The sequence below is a fragment of the Lycorma delicatula genome, chromosome 13, assembly GCF_047948215.1.
Source record: "Lycorma delicatula isolate Av1 chromosome 13, ASM4794821v1, whole genome shotgun sequence".
Classification (NCBI taxonomy): Eukaryota; Metazoa; Arthropoda; class Insecta; order Hemiptera; family Fulgoridae; genus Lycorma; species Lycorma delicatula.
Window position 1 is genome coordinate 53,294,078 of NC_134467.1, and position 20,747 is coordinate 53,314,824.

General features: G+C 32.1%; 2 protein-coding genes across 6 annotated transcripts in view; one reads left to right on the forward strand and one right to left on the reverse strand.

Annotated features, from left to right (window-relative positions):
• Positions 1 to 13,659, reverse strand: part of LOC142334135 (ATP-dependent RNA helicase DDX42) — a 185,213-nt gene extending 171,554 nt beyond the window's left edge. The window contains exon 1 of the mRNA XM_075381889.1: positions 13,306 to 13,659. The gene's annotated coding sequence lies outside the window, so the exon portion shown is untranslated. The remainder of the gene's footprint in view (positions 1 to 13,305) is intronic.
• Positions 13,660 to 14,026: 367 nt separating this feature from the next.
• LOC142334108 (ras-related protein M-Ras-like) overlaps positions 14,027 to 20,747 on the forward strand; it is a 30,184-nt gene continuing 23,463 nt past the window's right edge. For 2 of the 5 annotated variants that reach the window (XM_075381812.1, XM_075381817.1), the window contains exon 1: positions 14,027 to 14,310. The gene's annotated coding sequence lies outside the window, so the exon portion shown is untranslated. The other 3 variants (XM_075381815.1, XM_075381816.1, XM_075381814.1) reach the window with 3 other exon arrangements.

The window sequence follows — 20,747 nt, forward strand, 5'->3', positions numbered from 1 at the left end:
TAGTAGCAGCAAAACGTAACAGTAACAAGAGTATTAATTTTATTTAATCTGCAAAGAAAACAGTTGCATTACTATTTATTTTAATTTTATGAACTAGATGTACAAGAATTGATTTTAAATACATAAACTGGAACAGAATTATTTTACATTTAAATATTGGCTGGAAAAATAATTATTAAATAAATATGAAATAGAATTATATTTAAGCGAATAATTTTACATTTAAATATTATTTCACATACCTCTTTAAATAAAGATGATAAAGATGATAATATAATAGTAGCAGCAAAACGTAACAGTAACAAGAGTATTAATTTTATTTAATCTGCAAAGAAAACAGTTGCATTAATATTTATTTTAATTTTATGAACTAGATGTACAAGAATTGATTTTAAATACATAAACTGGAACAGAATTATTTTACATTTAAATATTGGCTGGAAAAATAATTATTAAATAAATATGAAATAGAATTATATTTAAGCGAATAATTTTACATTTAAATATTATTTCACTTACCTCTTTAAATAAAGATGATAAAGATGATAATATAATAGTAGCAGCAAAACGTAACAGTAACAGCAAAACGTAGTATGAATCCGTTAAATTTTTGGCGGGTATTTATATGTATCGGCTATCATTATCATTGAGATAACTTTGAAAATAACAATGCTATCACCAATTGACGCAAATGCATTATCGGTTGACTTTCAAACTAGTAAACAAGGTTAATGCAAAGTCAGCAAGCACGTGTACATTTTTTTATGCCGAAGTAAGCACATTTTTTTTTTTGATGACGTCAGAGGGGGGGGATTTTTTTTTTTTGATGACGTCAGAGTTTTTTTTTTCGGGTCAAAGGTCAATTTTTTTTTTTTCGGGTCAAAGGTCAATTTTTTTTTTGATGACGTCAGAGGGGGGGATGACGTCATTGATTTTTTTGATGACGCTTGTCCCAGAACCGGCATTTTTACACTACTGGCGCTAATTGTTCCGTCTAAATACCGTACCAATCCCATTAATATTTATAGACTGTTCAAAACAGAGTGATTCTTTGAAAAATGGCGCTGTAGATATAAAAATCGAGATTTAAACTAATAGCCCTATCGCAGCCAATTAAGCTTACTGCTTAATGATAAGCGATTGTATGATGCAATATTTGCCTTTAACAGGTACAGTCAGAGGCGTTTTTAACCAGTCTAGTTTGATGTCTATAAGCGTTAATATGTGTTCCTTCGTAGCAGACTTCAGTTGTTTTCGTATATCTGATACGGTCGCGTACGTTAAAGAATTGGCTATCATTTCTCTGGACGAGCAAAAAATCGAGCATCATTTGTTTAAATCACCTTTTGATTACTATGATTTATCGTCGCAAACTGTTAAATCTAAAGTACAGAATTTGCAAAAAGAAATAGGTCATAGTTGGAATTCGGGATTCATTTCGTATTCGAGATTACCATTCATCCTTAAAAGTTTAGCACCTTATTTTACAATATATGTTAAAGGCGAAGACAAGAAGACATTGTTATCCGCAATTCTAAATGATAATCGGTATAAGGTAGAAGATCTTGAAGGATATGATTGTCCGCCGATCAACACTTTCAACTGTAAAATGGATAAAATGTCACTTTGGCGAAACTCACGATTGCGCTATGAAAAAAGCTATATGGCTTTATATGTGGTGGAACGAGCACGTAAAATTCTACAATACGCTGAAGAGGTAGGAAATGCTAAGCAAAAAAGCACAGGAGTGCTACTTAAACAGTCCCGGACGGGAGGTTCTCCGCTACCTCCCCAAAAAATTCATCATCAATCATTACGGTCTATACGTTCCTGCAAAGGTGCACGCAGATCTACCAGTCTACTTGCAACAAGCTCCAGAAATCAAGATTCAAGAACCGTTTCCAGAAGACTGCAAGAACTGGAGCGGAAATTAAACATTTAGCTTTTCTTTACCATATGTATATTAAACTTAACGCCGATCTATTTGTAATATGATGTATGTATGTATGTAAACCGTAACGTCATTCCTTCTGTATTCAGTTTTTTAAAGTCAATAAATCGTTTCGAAAAAAAAGTAGTTTTTTATTTCTAGATTTAATTCCTCTTCCTTATCATTAAGAGATATAATCCTGAGTAAATATATATAAATGGTCCGATTGTGTTGAAATGATCAGTCTACAAACATAAACGTTAAAATGATATCTTACTGTTAGTAAGCTTCTACGCGGCGACAGCTGTCACCGCAGCAGACGAATTCGATTCCAATAAATTTTTATTAGAGTATGGGTTTCTGAAGGGAAATAATATGAGCCTGCACGATGCAAAAGCGATAGAAGATGCTGTTAGGTTATTTCAAGAATATTTTCAACTTTGTGTTGATGGGAAGTTAAACAACGAGACAGAAGCCTTTATGCGTGCGCCCAGGTGCGGTGTAGCAGACCTGTCGTTATATGCTGCCTCCAGAATTGCATGGAAAAAACAAGATCTAAAATGGCATTATCAGTTGGCAACGGCTAAAAAAATGAAAGTTTCAATTAACCACACATCTCAGGAATGGTCGAACTGAGAATGTACAAGACTACACTTCATTTACACTCATACATATCATCCTCATTCATCCTTTGAAGAATTATCTAAAACGGTAGTTACCGGAGGCTAAACAGGAAAAAGAAAGAAAAAGATGAAAGTGGCGAAAATGGCGTTTGCAGAATGGTCGAAATACACTGCGTTGAAGTTTACCCAAGCGTACTATGAGTACGATATCCTTATTTCGGACAAATACGGCATCCACACCTGCGCCAAAAACGAAAGAATTAGATGTTCAAGTAAACTCGATGGACCGGGAGGTATCTTGGCTCATGCATTTTTCCCCAACGCTGCTAACACGCCCATAGAGATCCACATAGACGATGAGGAGGACTGGAGTTATGATCTCGAAGTTAAAGCCGAGAATGGTAAAACAAGTCTACTCAATACGTTGATGCATGAGATCGGACACGCCTTGGGTATTCGGCACTCTTATAATAAGAATGCGCTTATGTACCCATACCTGAACGGACGCGCGAACATAAGCGAAGACGACATATTAGCCGTGCAATCCGTTTACGGCAGCAGTGAAACAACTACGTCGACCGTCAGACCTGCTCAGGCAACGCCATTTACTCTACCTAACCCTTCCGTCACTGACGTTTGCGCAATTAAAGAAGCGAACATAAGCGAAGACGACATATTAGCCGTGCAATCCGTTTACGGCAGCAGTGAAACAACTACGTCGACCGTCAGACCTGCTCAGGCAACGCCATTTACTCTACCTAACCCTTCCGTCACTGACGTTTGCGCAATTAAAGAAGCGGATGATAATAATATTCAGTATCTGCTGGTCAACGGCAAACTCTACGTCACCTACAAAAAACAGTTGTGGATAATAGATATCTCTGAAGACGGTACACATGAAACTAAAAGTTACTACAGACCGCTGATCATCAACGAACGATTGAAATTTCTTTCGAGCACATTCGAAAGGGTGGATGCAATGTACCAGCGACCGAATGGAGATATGGTGGTTATTGCTGACCGTCAGTTGTACATGTTCAACCTCCATACACAGCAACTGAACGAGGGATATTCGAAGAATGTGTGTTCTTACTTTAACATCGCTCAACCCTGTAAGATCAACGGGATCGTGAATACGTATACAGGAAAAACTTATCTCATCTACAACGAAGACTACCTGTTAGATAGACGAATGTTCTTTTAATACAATTAGAACGGATCTTCTTTCTAATCTGTTCCCCGGAATACCGGCAGACATAGATGGAGTGGTACGTTTCAACAACGGTTTACTTTATTTTTTCAAGAACGGAAACTACTACGAATATAATGAATTCTTCAAAAAAAACGATTAAATTCGGAAAGAAAGACCACGAACTTTTCGGACTATTGTGTTACAATAATATAATTTTAAAACAGTCATCGAATTCATTAGCAAATACCGCGTATATCCTAAAAATAAAATCTAAATTATTAAGTTTTTATTATTATGTATTTATATTATCTTGAAAATAAATATTATTCAATTACCTATGTGTTTTTTATTTATTTACATTTAACTTTTTTATACAAAAAACTGATAATCCTCATTCGATGTTTAATTTTGAGAAAAAAAATAACACAAATCGTTTTAACACAAACTGCTTTCAATATTTACATTGTAAGTACATACCGGATCAGGTATGCAACCTACTACACATGAGTTTTTCAGGCTTTTTTTAAGTTTTACTCAGACTTTTTTCGGCTAATCTCTGGTTTTTCAATGAGTGTCAAAATGAAATATGTTTCGGTCATATGCACAAACAAAAATTTGTGAATGTTAGTACAAGGAGCAGACACGAAACCTACAACGCAGGAATTTTTCAGGCTTTTTCAAGTTTTTCTCAGGCTTTTTTCATGATTTTTTGGCTAATCTCCGGTTTTTCATAAAGCAGGGTTGTGATGCTTTCAACTACCTACTGCTGAAGTAAGCACAAGGAGCAGCTATACAACCCGCAACACAGGTCTGGCTGGAAAAAAGAAATTAATGATTTAAATAAAGATTTAAAATATAAGCTAAAACTTAAGTTGGATATTGTAAAAATTACTTAGAACAAAAATGAAGAGAGTCTTGTATTCTGTGTATAAAAATATCAACAAATTATTTTTACGAGAACGATTGTTTTTTTCTTAATCACTACCCGCCATAACACGTAAAAAACAATCGACCGTTCGATAATTACCGTCTATCAGGTTATATCACGTAATATTTAATACATTTTTTGAAAATGCTAATAAATTAAATCAACCTTAAACAATATTATTATTAATCTCTTGGGCAAGCCCAGTAAAAAGCATTCTGGCCGGTCCAAAGGCAAGGCGCAGGAGCTATAACTATTGTTCTGACGTGCATTGTATATGGTAACATGAACTATTGAATACTATGGGTGAAATATATGAATGAAAGACAAAATACCAGACATAAAAATTTATGAACTGCCAGATGTTAACGGCCATTGTCCCCCGTCTGCAGCTCTGATGACGATCAGGTGGCCCTTCAAGAACAGGCGTTATCTTATCGCTCGAGCTTGTGATGTACCGACGGACCAAGCGGCATGTATCCAGCAACACAGCCTTCTGCATTGGTCGGAACAGATTTGCTGGTGCTCCAACGGATCTTAATGAACCATGCAGAGAACGTGGAATCTCTCCCATCGCGCCCAAAACCACCGGGACCATCGTTACGCTCTCCTGGTCCCAAATCTCCCTGACCTGTTCTGCAAGATCCCTATACTTCACTAGTTTTTCCGTGTACTTCTTCACTATGTTGGTGGACAATGGGATTGTGACATCAATCAGAAAGGTGATCTTTTCCTTCTTCTTGGTCAGAACGATGTCTGGCCTATTATGCTCCACTGTCCTGTCCGTCAGAACAGTACGATCGTAGTACAGTTTATACTGATCGTCCTCTAATGCAGGCTGAGGAGCATATTTAAAATACGGGACTGAAACGGCAAGGAGACCCAGATCCAAAGCGAGTCTCTGATGAAGTATCTTCGCTACGTTGTTATGTCGGACTGTATACTCTCTTGGAGCTAAAAACTGACACCCGCTAACGACATGTTCGATGGACTCGTTGGTCGATCCACAAAGACGGCACAGGTCAATGGTTACAGCAGGATTTTTGACGACATGATTTCTGTAGCTGAGTGTGCTGACGACCCTATTCTGTATAGCAAATACAAGGCCCTCCGTCTCAGCAAACAACTCGGCATACTCCAGCCAGGCCACAGACGCATCTCGATCAACCGCTTCATCCATAAGCGCCGCATAGTACCTCCCAAGCAACTCCCTCGAACGCCACCTAGCCATCACACTGATCTCGGAGAAGGTATCCTCAAGGGGCTGAAATTTCTCATCACTGAGGCGCAGTGGGGTTAGATTACTGTCACTTTTTACTATAACCCCGTGGAGCAAGCTGGATTGGCTCTTCTCTAGGAAGTATTTCCGGAGATTCAGCAGTTGTTTTGCATGAACCTCCCGCAAATCCACAACGCCTCTTCCTCCTCTATTCCTGGACAGGTGAGACCGCTCGACGGAGCTAAGCGGGTGATGGGAGTGGTGTCGCGTGAACGATACACGCATCATTCTATTAAGCCCTTCAAGGTCTGTCCGCGTCCAATTTATCACGCCAAAGCTATAGGAAATCAATGGAACGGCAAATATGTTAATGGCCTTTACCTTATTAGAACCACTCAACTGGGAACTCATGACGGCTATTACTCTACTCTTGAAGCCAGATGTAAGGGCCTCTTTTGCTTGACTATGGCTAATTCCAATATCCTGCAGGAAACCAAGGTACTTATACGTCTCACCACGCTGCATTGCATTCATGAGTGCAGGAGCATCGCCCTTCACACGCCTCAATCTGCGACCATTTTACTCTCTCCATAGTATTGACCCTACACTTGTCAAGACCAAAACTCAGTTCAAAAGTTCAAAAAATTGAACTTGAAACTAACCAAGAAATATAAAATGGCTCCGCATTGAAAAAATGGAATCCACCTGACATAAATGAAATGAAAAGATTTTTTGGGATAATTTTGAGGATGGATCTTGGTAAAATGTCAACTACACAGCAAATCTGTTGTATTCTAACCGGGTTAGTAAGGTAACGTACTGAAACATATTTCTGATTCTTCTGAGACTGTTCAACGCTTGAAATAATGAAATTGTATTTTTCACTAGACATGAATTTTTTCAGCAACGGTTTGTTTGTTTTAATTACATCATAAAATTCACAACAAGAAAGTTCCGAATTAATTTTAACATTTAGCAGATGTTTAACAGTATATACTGAAAGTCTACCCCTTTCTGCAGACCAAATGTTCCCTGTAATTGAAAAAACTCTCTCAACTGGAGCAGACAAAGATCCCAGGCAAAGACATCTCAAACTCAACCATTTTAGAAATATTGCAACATGAAATATCATCTTTTGAAACACTTTAAAAATTGTTAACCACTTCTCTTCAATAGTATCTGGTATTTTTTCAGAACTTGAACCACAACCTACCCTTTGGTTTTGAATTACCCGGTTCAACAATGTATGTTCATCAAATAGGTCATCAATATTTATGGAATCTTTTATAATTTCATTAAAAACCTGTGCACTCTTCTAAATCAGACCAGGCAATTTCAGTTTGTAAATTTATCCATTGAAACTTATTAACTTTATCAAAACTGTTTTTTCACAACTCTAAGTATTGGATAATAGAATTATAAAAATTGTCTGTGCTTGAGAAGAATTTTTGTTCCTGATCATTTTCTTTTAGAGTGTGTAGCAATTCATTGGCAGAAGATGGTATAAATTTGTGGGCTTTTCTTTTCTGAAGTTGACAGATTAAATCAGAACATGTCTGAAATGCTTCTGTTGCTGTGATAGAATTAGCTTCCAATTTCAGAATTACATTATTAAATAACTGCAGAGTACCATGTAAAAATTTCAAAAACAGTTTACTTTCTAGATTTTCAAAAAAATCAAATAATAATCTTGGGCATTTGTCACAAGATAAGAAGTATGATTTTAGGCCATCAAAAATGGAAGAAATTCTTTCTATTGCAAGCAACAAACTAAGGAAGCTTGTGCTGCTGCGAGATAATACTTTTTTGTAATCTCTTTCCACAAATTCACAGAACTCTTTAATTTTTGTTACTCTTACTGTATATATGTGAAAATTTTTATAATAACCTCTATGTCCAGGGGTAGAGAACCACTTGCTGTTTGTACTGAATTGTGTACAATGTGGGCTGAACAACCAATTCCTAAAATAGGTCTACCTAACTCACTTAAAACATTTCTCAACACATTTTCATTCTCCTTTCTCTTCACACCACCAAAATTACTGTTAATGTTATCAGCAGTTGGTTGTAACAAACCAACTTTTCTTCAAATTTGTATTTTTTCACACACTGCAAAAGATACAAAGTAAAAATTTTACCTAACATTATTATTTCACCTAACATCGTCGAAATTTAAAAGTTTAACTTGAATTCCCTTCTCCAGACTGAAATATGTTACAACAGTCAGAAAACATTTTACTTCACTTCTGTTTGAACTATTCATTTTTACGGTTACATAATTAATGTTTTCCAAACAATGTAACACATATCAAATATAAATGGCGAAATAACATTAACAATAATTGTCTCGGTTTTGAACTAGCGGATGAAAATTTTTGGTTATATAACTTTTTAACTGGGTTTAGATGGTTTAGATGTGCAGTCTGATGTTTTGAAACTGAGTTCATGTCTAGCAATGTGGTATGAAAATGTAGCTTCTTTAGCAGCACACTCCAGATCACTGTTATTGCTATTCCCATCTTTGGCTTTAAAAAAGTCTCTTATGCTTGCTGAAGTAGTGGCACTAATAGCACTCCTACGTTTAGCTGATTTCATGTGGTCTTCAATATCATCCTTTCCTTTATGTTCAACAGAAAATTCTCCAGTGTGCAATAAACACATTCATTGTTACTGTCATTACACAATTTCAAAAATCTGTATTCCTGTTGCAGGTTAATATTAACCACACATTTTTTTTCCTACTGCTAAATGAGACAAAAATCTAATAAAATGATCAAAAATGTGTAGGCAAGTAGCTTTACACACAAAAACAACATAAACACATTGCCCCTGTCGTGTTGCCAAATGACTATGTAAAAAGTTGTGGCAAGACTGGTAGCCACACCTGTCAAAATCGACATCAGCACTTGCTCCAAGGCCGGCTGAGAGGTGCACGGCCATAAGAGAACGTTTAAAAATACAATGTCAATCATATAGGTCTAAAATTAAAAAAATCCTCGCCAGTCATAAAATTCAAAAACCCTGGACAGCAGTAAAAAACCAGGACTGTCTGGGCTAATCCCAGACATATGGTAAGCCTATCTAGAATGAGATAGCTTATATTCTAGTTAGTCTGTTACTTAAAGTATGACTCATACACACAAACTAATGTTTAAACACAAAAGTGAATAGACATACATGCACTTGAATGTTTGCGTAATACTGAAAGTAAACACTGTACAAAATTTAACTGTAGATCATTTAGATAAATATTTTCATATTAATGGGAAATGTTGCTCTGACCTAGTTGTCAAACTAAACTGGTTAAGAAATCTCTTTGAGAAGTATCTCCTCTGACACTTTCAACAAGCAATCCAACTTTAAAATTAATTCCAGGGAGAGCACTTTGTACAAAATGCTTAAACAAAATGCAAAATAAACAAGATGATATGAAAGCAAACATTAATGTTAAGGTATATTTGAGCCTCAATGTATTATAGTCGAGTCGGTGAATAAAGTTTGTTCATCACTTGGCATTTCCCCTGATAAGGTTCAAAAATTATCAAGCAGCACAAAGGTACCAATTTTAAAAAATAAAGTTACAAAAATAGCTGAGTCAGTTACCAGTAAATTAAACAATTCTTTTGATTTAAATATTTTTACAAAAGAAACCAGTTTAGTAGAACAAAATTATGCTGATTTAGGTAGGGAATATGAACAATTAATCATTAAAATAAAGAATAAAATGAAAACAGTTACATCAACTGAGGAAAAAATTAATATTTTAAGTGGAATTTTGTCACAAATCGGCAAAAAGAAACCTAGTCACATAATTGATGAAAATTATATTAAATGTGTCCAAGATTTAGCAGAATGATGAGCACAGCTGAATTATGCCAGGCAAAAAGGATTGTGTCTCTGTAAGACAAGCTGACAGGAAGAAAATTAATATTCAAAAAAGGCTTATCTTATATAAATTAAAAGAATTGTACACAGCCTTCAAAAAAAAAGGTAATTTAAAAATTGATTTTTCAAAATTTGCTGATTTATAACCTAAATTTTGTGTTCTGGCTAGTGAGTCAGAGTACTCACTTTGTATGTTTCACCCACAAAAATGTAAAACTCATGTTATCTGCTCTAAAAATGAAATTTGATTATAAAATTCTCCTTTCAAACATGGTACGTGAAAATGAAATGCATGCTATCACAATGTGAAAAATGTCCAAGCACTAATGAAGTGCTCAGATTACTGCAAGAGAGCTGGATGATTTTGATTCTGAAATTATCTTCAAACAGTGGGTTTCTGCTGACCGTTGTGAACTAACTACTTAAATTCTTCCACTTAGACTACTTAGATAAACTTATTTAAACTGAAAATTTACATAATCTAAAAAGGCATCATTTTGTTGCAATGAAACAAACTAATTTTGTCAACATTAAAAAGGAAAACTTGTGGGAGGATGAATGTATTGTAATGGGAGAATTCCCTCAAAATTTTTCTTCTGTGATATAGGAAGAAGTCCAGTCATATCACTGGTCAAAAACTTATGCCACAGTACAGCCATTTCTTATATATTTTAAAAAAGAAGTAAAATTACAAAATCAAAGGTACTATGTGATTAGTGAGTACTTGAAGCACAATCCTACATCATTCTTCTGCTTCCAAAAGCAACTTATAAATATAGTAAAAACACTGTTACCACAACTGTTACCTTTTTTCCATTTTTCTGACAGCTCTTCAGACCAGTATAAAAACAAAAAAAAATGTCATAAATTTGTGCTACCATCAAGAAGATTTTGAAATAGCAGCTGAATGGTATTTTTTTGCCTCATACCATAGAAAAGGAATATGGGGTGGTGGTATTGGTGGAACTGTAAAAAGGACTATGACTAAAGTAAGCCTTCAAAGAACAGTCAACAATCAAATTGTAACACCTTCTGAAATGTACAATTATAGCAAAGACAATATTAAAAATATAACATTTATTTTTTGCTCTAATAAAGATGTTCAAGAGACTGAAGAATACCTCAGTTCTCATTATCAGGTAATCACAACAGTCCTAGAAACAAAAACCTTTCACAGTTACGTTTCAACAAGTCAGAAATGTATTCTGAAAGTTTGGGCGATCTCTGAATCAGAAACATTTACATTAGTATTGGTACACAAGGAAATTAGTGGATCTTGGCACTTCATTCAAGAAATCATTGAGGGATAATCAAACATGGGTTCAACTGGAAAATATTTTAAAGATTCTCATGCCTTAAGAGTTTTTTCTACCAACTACTGGAAGAGAACACAACATTACACAAAAAATGAATGAGGACTTATCAATTCTACTCAATAAAAAAATGGCAGTTACACTAAGTTATGTTAGTCAAGTTTGTTATCAAAAAGTGCAAGATTTATTCCTAACTTCCATCAGCAGGAGTAAAATAAGGTAAAAGTGAATTGAACAACTTGTTAATGTATCTCAACTGTTTAACATTTTGTAATTATTATTTATCAATCTGTAAGTGACTATTTATTAATTATAAATTTATTCATTCTAATGAGTTGTAATTTTTATAATTTGAAAAAATACATAACATCAGTATTTTTGGTTACATTGTTTAGTCAGAAGGAACAGTGTTTTTAGTGGTTTTGTTGGCTTCATTACTCGTCAACCCCTTTGAGTAACAAAATAGATTTTATACGGTTTAAAAGTACATAAAAGCTATTTACTGCTGTAAACATTTCAGATTTTTTCCACCTGTCCCATATGTGGTTTTTGGGCCCCAAAAATGAGACGTTTTCAAAATTTTATGATTTGGCGGCCATTTTTTTAAATGAAAGATACTTGGTAACAATCCAATTTTACCTTAGAGTTAAAAAGGTAAAAAACAGGCCTGTTACCCTAAGCTCTTCATTATTTATTTTGGGCCCAAAATTTGAAAAAAAAAACCAATATGTAAACGTAACTTCAGTAAACATTACAAGATTTGGTTATGTTACAAAATGAATTTTGAGTTCATTAAAATGAAGTTCCATCTTTATTCTTTCCAAAAAGGACTTTTTGACCCTCAGTATGATGTAAAATAAGAAAGCAACAACTAATGGAAAAAGTAACAAAAATAGCTGTTTTTACCTTTTGGCAAGTAAGGAAATAGTATATTGCAGGAGAAAAACTTTTTTAAAAATAAAAAAAACTTATTTTTTGGGCACCACAAATTGGCAAGTTATCATATACCAAATATCATAAAAATCAAAAATAGTGATATGCTGATCATTTGTTTAATTGAAATGGAATACCCTATCAGAGTTATTTGAAACCAAAATTTGAATTTTAAAAAAAATTATTTTTCAAAAATTAATAAAAATTTAAGGGTATGTATATCACAATTAAATATTATTTATGGTATAACTACTAACATATACCCACTTATAAAAGAATAATTCAAACTGTGTATGCCATCCCTGCCTCTCGAAAAAAAATTACTAAATGTGAAATTTCACTGTTTTTCATGTTCAACTATTGGTAATTTTCTCATAGAAAGAAGAGAGATAGGTAAATAAACCACAGGATCAATCTTTTACCTTGACAAAATATGACTAAATTGTTTTTTGTTTCATCCTTCCAGAACAAATAGGTTTTTAGTTGATTTTTTCTGTAAATCCTTACAATCACAAAAATAGTTGTGCACCATAATAAAAATGGCCGCTGCAGGTAAACTGCTTAAATAAAAACAGTTTTAAGGTTTTGAAACATGCAGGAAATAGGTGGGTAAGTTTCAATTTTTTTTTTGAATTGGTCAAGCAACCAGCTTATGTTTTTTTTGGGACACTTCAAATGGTTTGATCCAAGCAATATTTGAATAAACTGGATTACTACAGTCAAGTAATAAAATTAATTTGAGTTTGGATTTTAATCCCATTTATATCACAACACCTAAGAACTGAAGAAGTTCAATTTTATCAATCTACACTTTGCAACATGAATGCAGATGATCAGTTTCTTTTAAAATAGCTTGAACACATTGAGATCCACATAAGGGATAGTCTCAAGCGCAATGAGATCAAGTATTTCATTCATCATCTAAAAAAATGAATAATCGTTAGATATAGTGCACCTAACTTAGTTTAATTGTTCAACAATAGCATCATTAATACCTGGAGGGTAAGCTAGATTACAATCAAATGACAACATACGTTCAGTTACTGGTCCGCAATATAATTGGAGGTGTAAATTGATGTGGATTAGCAACATATTCTTCATGTAACTCAGATAAATTATTCTCATGAGGCAGGTCAATTATATTATCACCTTGGGGTAATACATCAAAATTATTTTCTTCACACAAACTCATCTAAATTATTTCTTTGGGGTAAAATATTTTTAATCACTTCATTAATTACATTATCATTTAAAATATTTTTAATGAATTTATTAATTACATTACCTTGTGATACAAGTAATTCAATCTGACTATGAAGTCAGTCACTATTTGAATCTCTTTCAGTATTGTTTACATCAAGTACAGGATCATGAGTATCAGATAGATTATAAAACTCACTGTCATTAAGAATATACCAGATTTCTTGAGAATCCATTTTTGAATGAACACTAGTCAATTTTACAAAGCCAATTTATATAAGAGCAATCAAATTTACGCGTAGATAAGCACAAGTATAACCCACAAATACTTCATTGTAATGTAAAACACAGTCTCCCTCCAAAAGTCAGCTGGCTTTATTTAGTCGATTGGTCTACCAACATAATAAATTGTATCGCCTAAAGGCATATTAATATTACATCAGCCAAGACCTACTAATTTATTTATTAAATTTAAGCTAGCATCTATAACACTGAAACACAGGTTTCTGAACATGGACACGACGCGTGAGACCGTATAATAGACACGGTTTTGTGGAAGAAATTGTACGGCGTATATCACTGATAAACATGGTCGGTGGAAAAAATTATAAAAAGTAATATGGGTTTTATTATTATATAAATATTATTTAATACTTGCGTAACTTAAAGTATTATTGTTATTGTGTATCATTAAAATCGGAGAATTAATCACGTTTTTAATATTTCTTGTCGGAAATATTCGATCTATATCCTAGGTTTACATCCAGTCGGATGTTTAAGAGAATTTCTCCCACTCCTACACAGCTGTTGCAACTAATCGCTAGGCGTCGTCTGCTCTGTAATAGGAAATGTTCAATTTCATATCTAGGGTGTAGTTCTAACTTAATGTTTTGTAGTATGGATTTAATATTGCAAACCGGTTTATTTTGGTATATTTCATTTTACACATTTTGTTAAATGTCCTATGTACTACTGCTTACCTGTAGAACCTTTGAATTATTAATTTTATCGTACGTAAATAAATTTAAAAATTACATTAAAAAAAATTAAGGGAAATTATTAAAGGTAGATCGGTATAAATATTACATACGTAAGTAATTAAACCAAAATTATTTGTAACGTTAAATTCACTAAAATGTGTTTATCATTTTAGGCGTATATATATATATATATCTATAGTTTTCGTAATAGCCTCTCACGTAAGCTTTATATGTATTTCTAATTTATTGTACACGCACTAGAAGTAAGTATAAATACGTTTTTGGAGTAAGACGTACTTTCTTAAATTTAAGTAATTTATTTGCATGCGTTGCTTGATTTAATTTATTTTAATAAATTAATTTTAATTACCTTCTTAAATTTATTTTCGTTTAATTGGATTTGTTACAATTTGAATGAAATTAGAAAAATGTTACGATAAATATGAAGTTCCGAGTAGATTTGGTGCACGATCGATCTAAACGTTTGATATTCTTCTTTAAATTTATATTTTATCATTTGTATTTACCAATATAATTTTGTCGTCGGGTTCAATTAATGCCACTGTTTTGTAAATGGCCTGAGACTGGATAAAACTAATCGCAGAACTACAGTTGGGATTAGGGCGTAAAGTAGGATTAAGGTTTGCGATTGGGATTTACGTTTGAGGATAAATGTGAAAATAAAATAATTTTATCGTTTCATAGATTTAGTAAAAATTACTACTTTCAAACGGCATAGAACATACAAATTATTTCTTTTCATTACTTCGTTAAATAGTTTTTTTATAATTATAGTAATGTATTACAGAAAAATGTTTAATATATTTTTATATCTTTATAATTAAAAACTATAAATAATAAATTTAATTCCATATGAATTATACAAGTAATTAAAATTTTCTTAATTCTTTACCCCCAAAAAAGACATGATAAAAAATTATTTGCAGTTGTAGAAAAGGAATGAAAATACATTTGAAATTAAATGGATAATAAAAATAACTATTTTGGCGAAATTAAATTCTTAATAAAATTACTTTTATGTTTGACATGTAGGAAATATTGAATGAAAATATGGTGATCAGAGTGTTAGGTACTTAGGTTTGATTTTGTGTTAAAAAGTCTTTTATTTACTGTTATTTTAGTAAAATTCTAATGTTTAAAACATTATTTTTAAAAAATGTTTAAAAGAGTATTTTTATTTTATTTTTTATGTATCATTAAAATAATAATAAATAAAATCAAATGTTTGCTATAAAATTGTTAGATATTGTGCCTAAAGTACAAGTAGTTGTAAGAGCTTGCGTTAAGTTATTGAAGTTAGAAAGTACAAGTTCTCACATAAGATATTGCATGAAAAGTTGGTTTAAACCACTCAAACAAAGCATGACCAAGCAGCCATAAATTCCCAATTCAGTCACTCTGACAGGGAGGAGGTCAGCTTAAAATGGAGTTTTCCGATACCATTTTTCATGATAATAGGATGGGAGGTTCCTACTTTAAATATAAAATGAAGCCATTTTGGAGTATATTCCAAACGGTTCAAATAACTTATTTGTATATCTCCAGTCATAGTAATGGCAGCAGCAAGTGTTGTTCATTCCAGCACGTAATCGAGAAATTTCTCTTTCAAGTCTCTGTATCATTGCTTTTTAACCTATTTTTTCTTCCTTATATACTTCCCCAGATGATTTTTTTTGAAGAGCGTGGCCCTAGGAACCACGCTAACCATTTCTTTTTTGTAGTTCCTTTATTTTCTTGGAACCTGCTTTTTCTTCTTCTGTCTATTTTATTAGGTAGATCTTTTGTTATACAACATTTAAAAATCTAATATGGACACCATGACTCATTGTATGCTTATTAAATTACATTAACACATTTAATAAAAAAAATGAATAGTACATAAAATTTTTTTTCATCTTCTTTTATTTTTTCATAGTTTTTTATTGCTATTATTGTATTATTATTTATTGCAATTTTTTTTTTACAATCAGAGGTAAATAATTATTAAAAAAATATGTATTTAAATTAAAAATAAAAAAAAAATTAAAAAACGGAGATAAAGTCCGATTCAAACCGATATGCCATTCCCTTGTAAGATCCAAATATTTCATTAATTAAAATTTTATTTGACTCTAACTCTGGAACCGATGAAAATAAGTACCGCTTATGATATATATAGTTGAAAAGCTCTCGATGAAGGCTTATTATTAAGAAACAGTCCGAAATCCAAATTTTTTGGATTTTGGACACTTTTGGTCCAGTCGATTGCAGTCAAAAGGGGAGGTGCACAACTAGATGTTACAACAGTCCTAAATCCAAAATTTCAATATCCTACGGCTAATCGTTTTTGAGTTATGCGAGATATACACATACGTAACGCAGAAACTAGTCAAAATTGATTCAGGGGTGGGTGGGGAAAATGGATATTTTCGTTGAAATCTGAAAACCGAAATTTTTCGCGATCACAATACTTCCCTTACTTCGTACAAGGAAGTAAAAATATTTGGGAAAATCTTTGAATTTCATATTTGCTGATTATTATTTTATTTGAATATTCCCGTAAAACAGATTCTGTTTTATAGAACTTGAAAAAATTTCAGCTTGCCTATTACAATTCTGAAAATATTTATTTATTGCTTGTTTATTTGTATTTATTTATTTATTTATTTATTATTATTATTTAATATAATTGCCCTGTGCTCTGTAACAAGGATACTGTTAAAATAAATTTAAATGGAAATTTAATTTTTATTTATAAAATAAATTTATTTACTTTAATTTTTTCAAGTTTTATTAAACAAAATCTGTTTGTTACATAGTTGTACGAAGTAAAGGAAGTATTGTGATCGATTGTGATGCGAAAAATTTCGGTTTTCAGATTTCAACTTTTTTTTGACTAAAAAAATTTGACAAAAAAATTTTTGACTAGTTTCGCCGTGACGTCTGAACGTACATGTATCTCGCATAACTCAAAAACGATTAGCCGTAGGATGTTGAAATTTTGGATTTAGGACTGTTGTAATAAAATCGAAAATTTGGATTTTGGAATTTTTCTTGACTGCAGTAATAAGCCCCCATTGATAGCTTTTCAACGATATATCACAAGTGGTACTTATTTTCATCGGTTCCAGAGTCATAGCCAAATAAAACCTTAATTAATGAAATATTTAGATTTTATTAGGGGAAGGCACATCAGTTCGAATCCGACTTCATCTTTTTTATTTAACTTTTTTTTTTATTTAAATGTATTGATTTATTAATAATTATTAACTTCTTGAATGTAAAAAGATTTTTAAGATAAAGATTAACTCAATAATAACAAAAAAAGAAGAAAAAATGAAACATATCAGAAGTTAAGAAATAGAATTTTATGTATTTTTATTTTTAAAAAAAGTGTATGTAATTTAATAGGCGTACAAGGAAGGCATGTGGTATGCACATGACTTTTTTTTATTTATTAATGATTTTTTATTAATGATTTATTATGATTTTTTTTTTATTTGCTAATTTTTCATGCTCAATATCCCAACTTGTTTGTAAAGATTTTTAGATTAATGATTGTTACATTCAAATAAAAATCAGCAAACATGAAATTCATAGTTTTTTTTTTTTACAAAATGGTTATAATTATTACTTATATTATAAATACTTTATATAAAAATCATCTTTCTTAGTGTATATGTAAGAAAAAAGTAAAAATTAAAAAAAAAACAACGCAGAAACTCGAACCCAAGACCTCTCGATTACGAGCTTGGATCGCTTGCCGTACGGCTGCTGCTGTAATTGTAGTTATACAATCGAGCTACTGGAACTGCTCAAAAATCTTTAAATGAAGTTTATTCCATAATGAAGTGGGGTTGGAAGCAGCCATTTTGGACTTAAAATAGGGACTTCCTATCTTCCACCCTGTAAAAGAGTACCAATAAACTGCTGAAAATGATTGCCCGCCCTTGTGAGTGAGAGTTAGGTTTGAGTAGATCGAAGATTTCACTTTTGAATTTGACCATCTTATTTGTTGATAAATTTTTATATAAACGAGAGAATGAATAATTTCAATTTTTTAGAAATGAGGGATAGCAAGTTTTTTTTTTGGTACTTGTTCGTTATCTTGACACCACGCTGTTTGACGTGTATTGTGATTTTATCTACATTATTCTTTACCTTTGTCGATAGTATTATCGTAGATAATTATTATTTTATTAGAAATAAAAATTTTCAATTTTATTTTATGTTTTCCATATAATTGAGATAATGTAATTTTTAATAATTAATATTTGTATAGTTATAACTTGTATTTTCTTAACTTCGGCATTCTTTAGTTCTGCTTCACGTTGTCAGTAAAACATGAAAATTTGGGATTTAACGGCAGCTGAAAAAGATGCCATTCGTTTTTTACAGAACGGTAGTATTCTACCTAATCAACGAGTATGTCGTAACGGTTATTAAACGGTATTGTACGTTGCCGACCGAGTGAGTTGGCATTGCAATAACGCAGAATGTCGTACGAGGTTGTATTAAGATTTGGGAATCCGTTTGAAAATTTTAGATTGCTGTTTCCAACTGTTGTGCGTTTTATTTATTTACGGATAGTTATCTTCTAGTTGAGTGGTGTAAGCGGGAGTCGGATAAGTCTCGTGAAACTATAGTAGATGGAAAAATTATTTACGGTAGAAGTACTGCTGAGTAAGGCGAATCAAAAGATGGCGGACCCGGTAAAATAGTTCAGATTGACAAGAGTACGTTTTCGCGGCGTAAAAACAACGCCGGCCGACTGTTGCCGCAGCCATCGGTCCGTACTACAAGTACCAAATTTAGGTTATGTTAAGTTAGGTAACTGATGATTCTGTATTCTGAACTTCGTACGATGTAACATAATCTAACTTACGTTTCTCTTGCCAACCTCGTTTAATTACTTTTAAATATTAAATGTCGCTAGACTAATGAATGTCTTAATTTTATACATATTAGGGAAATAAATACTTCACTTTCATGTAATTATAATTTCGTATCGCCAAATGTATAAAGTGTAGTGGTGCCCCTATAATAGAAAAGGAAAACGTAATAAGGAAATTGTAAAATGAAATTGAAAAGTTTTTTTCTAATGAAATAATTATCCAAGATAACATCAATAAGAATAAATAATAATGCAGATAAAACCACAATTACGACAAACAGCTTGTTATCCAGATAACCGATAAGTATCGTTTTTAAATTATTTTTTCTTTCAGTATAGTAATTTATCTTTATTGTAAGTTTTATTTGCATATTTATATTTTGATTTGCTAGTACATTTTGTATTTGTTGATGATGATAGTCCAGCGACTGAAATATAATGTAATTTTAGTTTTTGTGTATGTTTTAAATGATTTTTGAATGTTTTCTAAATATACTTTTAATCCAACTTGTTAAAATAATAATTATTAACAAAAATCATCCATGAATGCAGTAAACCAGCAGCTTAAAATAAATTTGTCAATTTATATGAAATAAGCTTTTCAATCTATGGATCATGCATGAGAGTTATAAAATCAGGTAATAAAAGGTTATAAAATCAGTTTGTAAAAACTGATAATTAACTGAATTGATTATATTGATTATTATTGAAACAGGTGTGCTGATTTAAATAATGCATTGTGTTAAAGATTTACCTGTTTGTTCATAAATGTGTTTATGACATTTTTTTACAGCATTTTGAGAATATATTTTGTAACCCATATATATAATGACCTATTATAGATGAGATGTGTAAATGATAACATTTTAGCAATATTTTACTGTAGTTAAAAAACTAAATTGTTATTATGTTTTTCAAAAGTCCACATATAATATGAAGGATGGCTGAAATGTAATTCACTATTGCTCATAACTTGCAAATCGAAACAAATACAACATAAAAGTACATTTTATTTGTTACAAAAACTTTATTTATATTTCCATTTAGTTACTATTAACAGCTATACATTTCTTCCAATGGTAAATAAAATATTGAAATAATAAGTTTTAAATAGAGGTGAGCAACTTAAAACTGAACTGAGCTGCCACAAGCTGCAGTTACTTGAATGTCACCTTTAACGTAGATAACATCATTGTCACTGCTAGAGCCACTGACGAATGCATTTGTTACTACTGTCTTCTGTTGTTTTCAATTGTAAATTTTGTGTTTTTCTAAATGCCTTATTCAAGTGATGAAAAGGTTGCTGTAGTGCGAATGTATTCCGCATCATGATGAGAAAATCTCTGTACAGTGTGCTGTTTCTGGTAATTGTGTAGTAGGGCTGATATTTTATGATGGTGACTGTTGATACAGAAGTGTATTGTACAATTTTTTAAAAGTCCTATGCTTGGTTAACAGATTATGAAAAAGAGTACGTCTTCTTCTGACAACATAGAACAACGTGTTGAATGTCAAACGATTCATTAGCATGCTGTTGTACAGCTTTTACAGAAGAACGAACTGTCAGCAGAGAGCAGTGACTTCAGCGTTCCTCAGATTTGTCTAGTTTTTTTTCCTTTGGGGCTATTTGAAGAGTAGAGTTTATGAATTGAA